The sequence below is a fragment of the Lithobates pipiens genome, unplaced genomic scaffold (genome assembly GCF_037356315.1).
Source record: "Lithobates pipiens isolate NorthernLeopardFrog02 unplaced genomic scaffold, aLitPip1_a1.2 Scaffold_25, whole genome shotgun sequence".
Taxonomy (NCBI): Eukaryota; Metazoa; Chordata; class Amphibia; order Anura; family Ranidae; genus Lithobates; species Lithobates pipiens.
In genome coordinates, this window is record NW_027507787.1 from 110,594,868 (window position 1) to 110,608,038 (window position 13,171).

General features: G+C 51.1%; 4 pseudogenes; all 4 read left to right on the plus strand.

The window, feature by feature from the left end:
- Positions 1 to 7,224: 7,224 nt before the first annotated feature.
- Positions 7,225 to 7,345, plus strand: LOC143932039 (5S ribosomal RNA; annotated as a pseudogene).
- Positions 7,346 to 7,458: 113 nt separating this feature from the next.
- Positions 7,459 to 7,577, plus strand: LOC143932242 (5S ribosomal RNA; annotated as a pseudogene).
- A 108-nt stretch (positions 7,578 to 7,685) lies between these two features.
- LOC143932032 (5S ribosomal RNA) lies at positions 7,686 to 7,804 on the plus strand (annotated as a pseudogene).
- A 107-nt stretch (positions 7,805 to 7,911) lies between these two features.
- Positions 7,912 to 8,030, plus strand: LOC143932225 (5S ribosomal RNA; annotated as a pseudogene).
- Positions 8,031 to 13,171: the final 5,141 nt, after the last annotated feature.

Here is a 13,171-nt window from a genome sequence, read left to right on the forward strand (position 1 = left end):
AAATGCTACTATTGGTTGTGACACACCTCTCTCCTCCACCCCCTCCTCTTCTTCTTCCTCCATGGCCTCTTCCAGTGCTCTGTCCTCAGAACCAGCGGTGCTTCGTAGGCGTTCCAGGGGCTACGCAAGTACGCAGGCAAAACGATGCCATGCCGTGCTTGCGCTGGTTTGTTTGGGGGACAGGAGCCACACTGGGGCGGATGTTTTGTCAGCTCTGCAGGGGCAGGCCGAGAGGAGGTTGACGCCACGCCAGCTTAAGCCAGGAATGGTGGTTTGTGACAATGGCACCAACCTCCTCTCCGACCTCCGACAGGGACAACTGACCCATGTGCCCTGTGTAGCTCACGTCCTTAACCTGGTGGTGCAGCGGTTCTTGGGCAGGTACCCGGCTTACAGGATGTCCTGAAGCAGGCCAGGAAAGTCTGTGTGCATTTCCGCCGATCATTTAATGCCTGTGCTCGGCTGGCTGAGCTCCAAAAGGAGTTGAACCTGCCCAAGAACCGCCTTATATGTGACATGCCCACCAGGTGGAACTCAACGTTGGCCATGCTGCAGCGGCTGCACACGCAGCAGAGGGCCATCAATGAGTACCTGTGCGACTACGGCACCAGGACAGGGTCAGGGGAGCTCGGTTTTTTCTCACCACGCCAGTGGGGCATGATCAGGGATGCATGCACTGTCCTGTCACCGTTTGAGGAGGCCACAAGGATGGTGAGCAGTGACAGTACATGCATCAGTGACACTGTACCTCTTGTCCACCTCTTGGAGCATACGCTGCGTGGAATAATGGACAGGGCACTTGAGGCAGAACAGAGGCAGGAAGAGGAGGACTTCCTTGCCTCTCAAGGCCCCCTTTATCCAGACAGTGTTCCTGCTGTGCCACCCATCACACAGGAAGAGGATGAGGAGGAGGAAAAGGAGGAGGAGGATGATTGTGTCAGCATGGAGGTGGAGGCTGGCACTCAGCATCAGCAGCAGCAGCAGCAGCAGTTTTGTAGGGATGATTTACAGTCCCAAGAAACATGTGGACTTGTACGTGGCTGGGAGGAGGTAGCTGCGGATCATGTTGTCCTTAGTGACCCAGAGGACTTCGGACCGAATGCCTCAGCTAACCTACGCTGCATGGCCTCCCTGATCCTGCAAAGCCTGCGGAAGGATCCTCGTATTCTTCGGATCAAGGAGAGGGACCATTACTGGCTGGCCACTCTCCTTCATCCACGGTACAAGGGTAAGGTTGCCGACCTTATCTTGCCATCGCAGAGGGAGCAGAGGATGAGACATCTCCGGGAGGCCTTGCAGAAAGGTCTGTGCAACGCGTTCCCAGAGACTGGGAGGTTACAAACTCCTGGTCCTGGACAATGTGTTGCTGAGGCATCGGTCAGAAGGAGCGGTGGAGAAGGTGGCCGTCTGACTGATGCTTTCAGACAATTTTTTAGTCCGCAGCCCCAAGGTATGATCGGTTCCAGCACCCATCGCCAGCGTCTGATTTACATGGTGCAGGAATACCTAGGGCCAAGGTCAGACTTGGACACCTTTCCCACCGAAAATCCTCTGGCTTACTGGGTCTTGAAGATGGATCACTGGCCAGAGCTTGCACAGTATGCAATTGAGCTACTGGCCTGTCCTGCATCCAGCGTTCTTTCGGAACGCACCTTCAGTGCTGCTGGTGGCTTTGTTACCGATCACAGGGTGCGCCTGTCCACCGAATCAGTTGATCGACTGACCTTCATCAAGATGAATCAATCTTGGATCACCCACAGCTACCAAGCACCTGAAGCTGATGTAACAGAATAATTTTTTTTGAAATATCACATCCCTTCAAGACTGCCTATGCTGATGCTGAGTGACTGTCCTGTTATGTTGATTGTCTATCCTCTTCCTCCTCCGCTGATATGTTGGAAGAACATTTCTGGTTCAGGGTGATGCCATCAGCCCAATTTTTCTGCCCCTGTTTAACAGGGGCGTTTAAGTACAATTTTTGATGCAATGCTTTGCAGCAGGGCTAATTCCTGCAATCAAACAAGAGTATATGGGAGAGGTTGCAGTGTGGTGGCACCAGCACCAGTGCCTAAGGCCCAATTTTTCTGCCCCTGTTTAACAGGGGCGTTTAAGTACAATTTTTGATGCAATGCTTTGCAGCAGGGCTAATTCCTGCAATAAAACTAGAGTATATGGCAGAGGTTGCAGTGTGGTGGCACCAGCACCAGTGCCTAAGGCCCAATTTTTCTGCCCCTGTTTAACAGGGCGTTTAATTACAATTTTTGATGCAATGCTTTGCAGCAGGGCTAATTCCTGCAATAAAACTAGAGTATATGGCAGAGGTTGCAGTGTGGTGGCACCAGCACCAGTGCCTAAGGCCCAATTTTTCTGCCCCTGTTTAACAGGGACATGTAATTACAATTCTTGATATAATATTTCACAGGAGGGCCCCTTCCTGTGCCCACCCAGAGTAACGGTGAGGACTTATAGTGTTGTGGCACCAGCACCACAACCACCAAAGTTCAATTTTTCTACCACTGTTCAACAATGGCATGTATGTACAATACTTTATATAATCGTTCACAGCAGGGCGCTCCAGCGCCCACCAAGAGTCACTTTGAGGGCTTACAATGTTGTGGCAAAACCAACACCTTGTTCCGCCATTTCTGCAGAGCATATAGGGCAGGCCCCTACTTTCAAACATCCAATTTACAAACATCTCCGACTTGCAAACGGAAGGAGACAACAGCAAGTGAGATGAAAAAAGATGGACGACAAAACAAATTATACAGGAGGTGATAACCCTTCCCTATGTTTTCCAAAAAGCTTAAAAATAGTTTTTTTGACTGGAGCTATACTTTAAAAATGTACCAGTTGAAAATTACAAACAGATTCAACTTAACACAACAAACCTACACAGTCCCTGTCTTGTTTGCACCGCCTGTATACTGCTGTTCTGAGTATATAGGGCCTGGGGGCCACACGCATTTCCTTTTTTAATATGGGTACAGGGTTCCCCTTAATATGCGTACAAGACCGAAATAGGCTGGTAATGGGCAGGGAGGGCTACCCATGCCATTTTTCTCAATGATTTTCAACCATATTGCAGGAACCAGATATAACATTAAAACCGCAAGCAGTTTTAAATGGTGTTATTTCCGTTTAATGTCATTTTGTGCAGGGACTGTTCTAAACACGGGAAACACGTGGCACTTCACAGGCATACTACAGACACCCCCCAGGCACCATATTTAAAGGAATATTTCACTTTTTTTTCACTTTAATCGTCATTAAAATCAGTGCTCCCGCCAAAACGGCCAGGAGCCAGGTCCCCAAACCCTTTTTAGGACAGTATCTTGCATATTAGCCCTTAAAATTAGCACTTTTAATTTCGAACGTTCGAGTCCCATAGACTTCAATGGGGTTCTAAAGTTCGTTCGAATTTGGGGTCCGTTCGAAAGTTCTGGTGCGAACCGAACCGGGGGGTGTTCGGCTCATCCCTAGTTGACAGGTTAAGAAAAAGGCGACGTATATTGATGTCTGTACCTTTACCCGGCATAAAACCAGTCTGATCGGCATGGATCAGCTTTGAGATGTCGAGTAGCTAGAATTTTTGCTAATATTTTGGCATCTACGTTCAGTAGAGAAATGGGTCTGTATGAGGAACACTCCTGCGGGTCCTTACCTGGTTTGGGGATAAGGACGACGACCGCCTCTTCCATGGACTCAGGGAGGGCCTCTGCCGTCCCAAGGCCCAAGAACAAGGCAGTGAGTTTTGGGGCAAGGAGCTCCATATTTTGTACATAAAATTCAGAGGGCAGCCCATCCATTCCCGGAGTCTTGCCTGACTAAAGGGCCCCAATCGCCGCCTGCACCTCCTCCAACTTGATGTCACCATCCAACATATCCCTGTCCGCCTCAGATAACATAGGGAAGGGGACCTGCTGTAAATAATTCCTCAACCCCCGCGGAGTGGAGCTGGCGCGAGAGGCATAGTCCCCCTGAAAAAATTCGAGAAACCAGCAATTAATGTCTGTAGGGGAAGACAGTAGTTCCCCAGTAGCTCCCCGAATCTGAGCAATATGCGTGGATCCAATCTGCCCCCTTGCCAACCAGGCAAGCAAATTCCCATTTCTATCTCCAAATTCAAACATCCGCTGCCTAGCGTGTAACATAGATTTTTTAGTCTGCTCCACCCTATACAACGAGAGCCCCCGCAACGTACTCGGCCACGTCAGGTAAGTGGAGTCACTGGGGTCCAGAATATAGGCCGCCTTCCATTTCCCAGCCTCCTCCTCCCGCTCCCGTAGGTATCGCTCAGCCTCCCTCTGTATATGAGAAATATGAGAGAAGAAAGCCCCCCTCACCAAGGCCTTAAAGGGATCCCATGCATTCGGCACAGATGTCGAATCCCCGTTGCCAGTCCAATACTGACAGAGCGCCTCAGTCATTGGTTCTTTCAACCTGTCATCCGTCACCCAGAAACCCGACAAGTGCCAGAGTCTCAGTCCGGAAGGTCTGTCCAGAGATATAGTTAGGCATAGTGGGGAGTGATCAGAGATACCCCTGGGTAGGTGCCGGACTTCCTGTGCCCATACAAGCATAGAAGAAGCATAGACTAAATCAATTCTGGAGAGGGCTCTATGGGAAGCCGAGTGACAGGTGTATTCCCGATCATGAGGGTGGTAATGCCGCCAAAAGTCTGTTAATGTAAACGTAGTGGCCCACTGCCGTGAGTCTGAGGAGGACCTATATCCAGGGTGCAGCCTATCAAGGTCATCCCTAGGGGCCAAGTTAAAGTCACCAAATATAAAGACCTAATATAAAGAGACTAGTAACTGTGGAGGGGAAGGGGTTAACATCAGGGGCGATAAAAGGGTTAAACTTGTTCCCTAAGGGGTGCTTTCCAACTGGGGGGGGTTGCTGTGACTGGGGAAAGAAAATGATCAGAAACACAAGAACGCTATCTTTCCCTCACAGATTGGCAATCTGCCTTGTTAGGTAGACTGGAAGCGGTTAATTCCACTGGTTCCCCAAAAAAGTGTCAAAAGTGGCACTTAGTGTCCGATTTATCCACCATTTACTTATTAATTTTTTTAACAAAAATATGTAGCAGAATACATATTGGCCTAAATTACTGAAGAATTTTTTTTTTCGGATATGTTTTAAAGCAGAAAATTCAGTTTTTTCCTCCAAAATTTCAAGTCTGATGAAAATGAAAAAATGAAAAAAAAAAAACGCAGAGGTGATTAAATACCACCACGAGAAAGTTTTATTTGTGGGTAAAAAAAAAAAAAAGGAAAAAAGGACAATATTTGGGCACGACGTCGCTCTTACTGTATGCAAATTTGCGTTCGTGGCTTGAAGGGGTTACTTTTTTTTTTAGAACGGGCGTTTGACTTTTTAGTGATAACAACCAAAGGCGGCTAAAAGCCGTTCGAGAGGGGACATCCAACCCTCCTCCCGCCGCTCTTCTTGTCCCACTGGTAGACCTGAGCCACCGGTCGGCACGTCCGCCGCCTAGGCTGAGACCTGAACAAAGCCAGATTTGGTTTGGATCGGGTCTCCGATTTGAAATCCCAACGGCACCGATTTATAAAAAAAATAACAGTATTCAGAATCGCTGATTTTGGCTTTCTGAATACTTGTAAGTTCAAAAGGAGGGTCTTTTAGACCCCTGATCCCTAACTTTTGCTCAAACCAATCAATATACGTTTATTGGGATTTTTTTTACCAAAAATATGTAGAAGACGACATATTGGCCTAAACTGATGAAGAAATTAGATTTCTTACATTTTTTTTGGATATGTTTTATAGCAGAAAGTAAAAAAAAAATTGTTTTTTATTTTTTCAAAATTGTCAGTCTTTTTTTGTTTATAGCGCAAAAAATAAAAACCGCAGAGGTGATCAAATACCACCAAAAGAAAGTGAAAGTGAACCTTACGGTGCTGAAGTGGTCAATGGTGATCAGTGCTAAAAATATGCACTGTAACTGTACTAATGACACTGGCTGGGAAGGGGTTAACATCAAAGGGTGATCAAAGGGTTAAATGTGTTCCTAGGGCAGTGATGGCGAACATTGGCACTCCAGATGTTTTAGAAGTACATTTCCCCATGATGCTCAACTACACTGTAGAGTGCATGAGCATCATGGGAAATGTAGTTCCAAAACATCTGGGGTGCCAAGGTTTGCCATCACTGGTCTAGGGAGTGCTTACTGTGTGGGGGAGGTGCTTGTACTGTGGGAAGGCAGAGATCCATGTTCCTGTTTTGAGAAACACAGGATCACTGTCTCCCCTCCTCACAGAACGGCGCTCTGCCTGGTTTACATAGGTAGATCCCCTTTCTGTCTCTCTTGGGAACGATCGGATCTCATCTGCTGGACCCACTGATTGCCTCCCTTTGTGTCCAATTACAGCGGAAATGGGGTTGTTGAGGGCACCTACAGGTACGTGATTCTGTGCAGAGGAGCCACTTTGCCGCTGTATATATCGTACACAGTCATGTTGGAATAGTAAGGCGCCATCCCCAAACTGTTCCTTCAAAGTTGGGGGTACGAAATTGTCCAAAATGTCTTGGTATGCTGACACCTTAAGAGTTCCCTTCACTGGAACTAAGGGGCCAAGCCCAACCACTGAAAAACGACCCCAAACCATAATCCCCCCTCCACCAAATGATTTGGACCAGTGCACAAAGCAGGGTCCATAACCACTTCAATACCAGGCACTTTCATCCCCTTCCTTCCCAGGCCATTTTTCAGCTTTCAGTGCTGTCACTGTAGCCATGTGAAATTGTTATTTTCTTCCCACAAATAGAGCTTTCTTTTGGTGGCATTTAATCACTCCTGTTTTTTTTTTTTTTTTCCTAAAAGATATTTTAAAAGAGCAAAAACTGTTGAAAAAAAAAGTTTTTTTTTAGTTTCTGTCAGTAAATTTTGTAAATAAGTAATTTTTCTCCTTCACTGATGGGTGCTGATGAGGCTGCACTAAGGAGGAGGCACGAATATGCCACACTTATGGACACTGATAGGTGGCATTGATATGTGGCACTGATGAGTACTGATGGGTGGCACTGGTGGGCACTGATTGTCGGCACTGATGGGCAGCAGTGATGGACATTTATGGGCAGCACTGATAGCCAGCACTGACTGGCATCACTATTGGCCACTGATTGCTGGCACTGGTGGGCACTCATTTGTAATTGGGCACTGATTATCAGTGCCCTGATTACATACCTAGCAAGATCGCCTACGGTCATATCACCCTGAATGCTCCCTCCAACTCGTCTGATCTCGGTTGCTAAGCAGGGTCGGGCCTGGTTAGTACATGGATGGTATGCCGCCTGGGAATACCAGGTGGCGTAGGCTTTTTTATTTTTTAATATGTTGTTGGCGTCAACGACCTGTGTTATTTTTCTGCTTGTTTGCCGAGGTGACCATCTTGGCATTTGTCAATAGGGTTGAGAGTGGCCAGCAAGATCGCCTACGGCCACATCATCCTGAATGCGCCCGATCTCGTCTGATCTTGGATGCTAAGCAGGGTCGGGCCTGGCAAGTACCTGGATGGGAGATCGCTTGGGAATACCAAGTGCCGTATGCTTTTTTTCAATATGTTGTTGGCGTCGACGACCTGTTTTATTTTTCTGCTTGTTTGCCGAGGTGACCATCTTGGCGTTTGTCAAGAGGGTTGAGAGTGGCCAACAAGATCGCCTAAGGCCACATCACCCTGAATGTGCTCTATCTCGTCTGATCTCGGTTGCTAAGCAGGGTCGGGCCTGGTTAGTACACGGATGGTAGGCCGCCTGGGAATACCAGGTGGCGTAGGCTTTTTTTAATATGTTGTTGACGCCAACGACCTGTTTTATTTTTCTGCTTGTTTGCCGAGGTGACCATCTTGGCGTTTGTCAAGAGGGTTGAGAGTGGCCAGCAAGATCGCCTACGGCCACATCATCCTGAATGTGCCCGATCTCATCTGGTCCTGGATGCTAAGCAGGGTCGGGCCTGGATAGTACCTGGATGGGAGACCGCCTGGGAATACCTGGTGCCATAGGCTTTTTTTTAATATGTTGTTGGAGTCGAAGACCTGTTTTATTTTTCTGCTTGTTTTCCAAGGGGACCATCTTGGTGTTTGTCAAGAAAGAGAGGCCCGGGAACGAGAGGAGCGAAGCGGAGATAGGGAAAGGGCCTACATGACAGTGTGGTAAGGGTACAGAAAGGGTTAAGAAGTAAGGAGTTAGAAGGTGGGGGTGGCTAGAAAAGAACTGGAGGGGAGCAGATTGCAGGTAAGGAAAGGAAGGGGGAGGAGTTAGAGCCTTCACTCGTGAGGTGAAGGAGAGGAAATTCCCGCCCACCCTCCCTGAATGTTGTAGGTGTTGTGTCTTGTGTTAATTTTATTGCCTTTCAGGTGTTCTGGAGGATTCGTCATGGCAGCGTTCTTTGCGGCGGTGGGGTGGTCTTGTATGGTGGTAACTGACCCAGGAGATGGAAGTGTGGGAGACTCAATAGGGACATGGGCTCCCTTTGGTTACAGCTAACACGGGCTAGCGGAGGATGGAAGGTGGACACTGCAGGTAGCGAGTTGTCTCTGGGCTGAAGTTATCACGGCCGGAGGCCAAGTACGTTAGCCAGTATGACTAAAATTGAGTTTACTGGATTTTTTTTCCCATAACAAAAAGCAGAAAATATTATTTTCTTTCAATATTTTAGATTTTTCCGTTTATGTCGCAAAAAAAAATGAATTGCAGGGCGTGACCGGAAGCCGAGCTGGACGGACGCTGCGAGTGAGAGCTCTCCTCCAGCCCAGCACTACATCGGCCTACATCGGGGGCATCTTACCTTCTAGGATGGGGAGATCACGGGCCACCAGGTCCTCATCCACCCGGGGGTCGTCTCAACCGCCCCCGGGCTCTTCGGCCTCCCTCACGTCCTTTTTTCGGCCGGGGATCGTCCGGTGAAGGCCGCAAGATGGCGCCGGCCGACCCGGCCACGCTACGGCGGGACCAGGCATCTCCTCCACTGCTCTTCCACTGCTCTTACAGCGCGACTCCCGCCCGGAGCCTTTACCCCAGCACTCTGCGGTCCTCACCCGTGATCTAGACGGCTTGCTCATGTCTCTAAACTCCTCTGGGGAGTCCCAGCACGTCCGGGCCGGGCTGGAGGACAGGCCGCGGCCCGGTGTAGGCCGCGACGGCAAGATGGCGGCAGCGGACCCGGCGACACAGCACAAGCACGGCTGGACTGCTCCACGGGACGGTCACGGGTCCCCGCAAGAGCCGCCATGCACAGGAGCATCACCGTGGGTGAGTGACAGCCCTCCCTCCTCCACTCCACCATCCGCCCCGCAGGGGCCTCAGGCCACGGACCAGCAGCTTCCCCCATCTCCCACTCAATGCTCTGAGGCCTTCCCCCGCTTACTGCGGACGGCCCGGACCCAGCCATGGCAGTGTCTCCCTCCCCATCTGCACCAGGAGCCACGGAGGACCCCCCCTGCAGTGCGGAAGACGCAGCGCCCCCCCTGACTGAGGGGGGGGGCTCTGCACATCAGGCAGTTCTCTGCCCCCCCAAGATCCAGCGGCAGCCTCGATCCAGGGACGCGAGTCTGCCCAGAGCCCACATGGCTAGCCATCCCACCTATGCCCAGGTGGTCCGCCCCCACTCCCCGCACTCCCTGAATGTCCGCCCGGACCCCTCCTTGGACTCCCCCCATGCTACCTCATGGTCCGAACACTTGCACCCCCCTTCATCCCGGCCCCCCTCCTTGGCAGCAGGGTCGGGGCAGGGAGGCTCTCCTCCATGCTCACTGCCGCTCCAGCCCCCCATGGGGCATCACGAGGGTGGATATCCCCCTTGGCACTCCTATCTGTCAGCCATCCCCACCAAAGATGATTTTAAACAACTCGTGGCGGAAGTGCAAGCCACCTGTCGTGCTGAAATCCAGTCCCTGCACGCCGGCCTTAAACACCTGGCTGAACGAGTCGAGATGGCGGAGGAGGAGATTCAGGAGACCAAGCTGGCAGTACACCGCACTCAGGTAGAGAGCTCGGACCACTGACTCCTCCTACGGGACATGCAGCGTCACGTGGAAGATCTTGATAACAGGGGCCGGCGGAACAACATTCGCGTCCGTGGCCTCCCCGAAACCGAGGGACCCGAGGACCTGCAGACCAATCTGCAAGCACTGTTTAATGGAATGCTGGGAGAAGACCCGGCCAAGCCCATTGAGATGGACAGAGCCCATCGAGCCCTCCGCCCCAAGGGCCCGGCCTCCAAACCAAGAGATGTTATCTGTAGGATCCACTCTTTCCCCTTCAAGGAAGACATCATGCGTAAGTCCCGCTCCATACGCAATCTTATGTTTGACAACGCTCCGATCCAGGTTTACCCGGATGTCTCCTGGATAGCCCTCCAAAAACTTCGGCTGCTGCTGCCCCTTCTTCAAGTCTTGCAGGACAGGAGCATACTTTACCGCTGGGGTTTCCCCTTCTGCCTTACAGCTAGACACCAGGGGAAGTCGGCGTTCCTTCGATACCCGGAGGACCTGGCCTCCTTCTGTGACACTTTGGGCCTGCCGGTCCCCAAGCTCCCGGAATGGGATCTGATACCTTCTCAACCGCCTCCGCCGGTGCTCTGGCAGAAAGTCCCATCGGCTAAATGGCACCGGGGTTCAGAGCCGGACCGCAGATCACCTAAACATAAGTGACATGGATCCCCCCACCAGCGGGCCTTCCCGCCATTTGTCTGAGTTCCCACTCATTTTGTTTTACTTGGGGTTTGTTCACCCCCCTTCCCCCGATGGCCTGAACGCTACAAGATTTCCTTTTTTATTTTTATTTTTCTGTTTTGTTTGTTTTCCTGGAATTGTTTTTTCACCCAGGGCTGGCTCGGGTAGAGTCTGAGGACAGATCGACTCCCGAGTCACAGACCCCCCTTGTGGTTTTCCACCTATTGGTTCCCTTGAACTTTAAAAACTATTGGTGTCTGCCTGGCCTGGCCTTCTCCCCCCCACCTGTTTTTTTTTTTTAGGGGTCGGGAGACGCCCAGCTCAGGAGACCTATCGGAACCTCTTCGGTTCAGAGCCCCTATAGGGCTCCTGGACCTGACATATGTTGCAGTTAACTTTGGTTTTGTACTTTGTTTATGTTTTCACTCCTTTTCTCTTTTTCAGACTCTTTCTCCGCCCCGCCCCCTGTGCGGGTCTCTGCCAGTGGTCCAGTCGTGTGTCAGCCCTCCCCCGGCGGTCGTCTCTCCCCCTGGGGCACCTACCCTTCCAGCGGCAGAAGCTAAGTATGATCAACCCCGACCATCCCCTTGATCATGGCTAAGATACTATCTTTAAATGTACATGGCCTAAACTCCAACAAGAAACGCCATCTTGCGCTCCAAGAATTTAGGCGATCCGGGGCGGATATAGTGATGGTCCAAGAAACGCATTTTAACCAAGGGGACTCCTTTAAATTTGCCTTAAGACATTTCCCCCTGGTGTACCAAGCCTTTAGCTCGCGTAAGAGGGCGGGGGTGGCTATCCTTATCAGAAAGGGCTCCCCCTTTTACGTGCACATCAACGTACCTAGACCCAAAGGGCCATTTTGTCATCCTTCGCGGTATCTGGCTGGCGCAGGCTGTGACTCTATGCGCCCTCTACGCCCCGAATGTCCACCAACACCGATTTTTGTCCGGCGTGCTTTCTCGCCTATTTAGGTCGCCTTCCGAGATTCTGGTGATAGGGGGGGACTTCAACCTTATTCCATCTGTTATACATGATCGCATGGTGGTGAACCCACGGGCATCTCAGACTAGGGTCCTGAGGGACTCAACGCTGTTCCGCCAGCTCACCAGACGACGCGCCCTCTTTGATGCCTGGCGTACTTTACATCCACGGGACCGCCAATACACCTTTTACTCGGCACCGCACCGCACCCACTCGCGTATAGACCACTTTTTTGTGAACAGCCACACCTTAAGGGCGGTCCGTGCAGCACACATATTACCCATCTCTTGGTCCGACCACGCCCCGATCACCCTGACGCTAAATATTGGAGCCCCTCTTCGCAGGCCGTGTAACTGGCGACTGAACAATTACCTCCTGCAGCACTCCCCGGCCAAAACGGAGCTGGAATCCACGCTCCGACTGTACTTTGCCGAAAATGACACTTCTGACGTTTCCCTCCCCACCCTTTGGGCGGCCCACAAGGCGGTTGCTCGGGGGCGCTGCCTTGCTCTCTCCTCGGTTCTGAAGAGAGATGCACAGGCCGCTAGGCGGCTGGCTGAGGGGCGGCTGAAGGCCCTTGAGGCTAAGCTTCAGGGGTCTCCCTCACTGTCACTGGTCAAGCAGATAGTGCAGGTAAGACTTACTCTTCGCGATCTTGCGCTTGGTTCGGTTGAAAAAGCGCTTATCCGCCTACGACAGCTCTATTATGATAAGGGCAATAAAGCGCAGACCCTATTGGCCAGGAAGCTGGCTGATCGCACGCAAGCCTCCGCGCCCTCCCAAATTAAGAACCGTGGGGGAGACCTTTTGTCTCACCCGCAGGATATCGCGGATACATTTGCTGACTTTTACACGGACCTGTACAACAAGAGGGACATACCCCATAACCCACCAACCCCTGACTTAGCTGACCGCATAGCCAACTACCTAGCTGGCGTGACACTGCCCCAGGTGCAGGACGCAGAACTCCAGGAACTGAACGCCCTCATCACCGATGAGGAACTGGCAGCGACTGTAAAGGCGCTCCCCGCTCACAAATCTCCGGGTCCAGATGGCTTCCCGTACGAGTACTATAAAATGTTTCTACCCATCTTGAGCCCATACATGACCAAGCTATTCAATTCCTTCCTCACACGGGCCCCGGTCCCAACGGAGATGTTGGCCTCCTTTATATCCCTTATCCCTAAACCAGACAAGGACCAGACCTCATGCGCCAGTTATAGGCCTATCGCCTTATTAAACTCAGACCTAAAGATCTTTACGAAAATCCTGGCCAACCGCCTCAATACAATCCTTCCTGCCCTGGTCCATAAGGATCAGGTTGGCTTTGTACCTCTTCGACAAGCGGGTGACAACACCAGGAAAGTTATTGACCTCATTGATGTAGCGAACAAGACTGGTCGCCCCTCCCTGGTCCTGAGTCTAGACGCGGAAAAGGCGTTTGATCGCCTGAGCTGGCCCTTTATGACGGCGACTCTAACCCATAT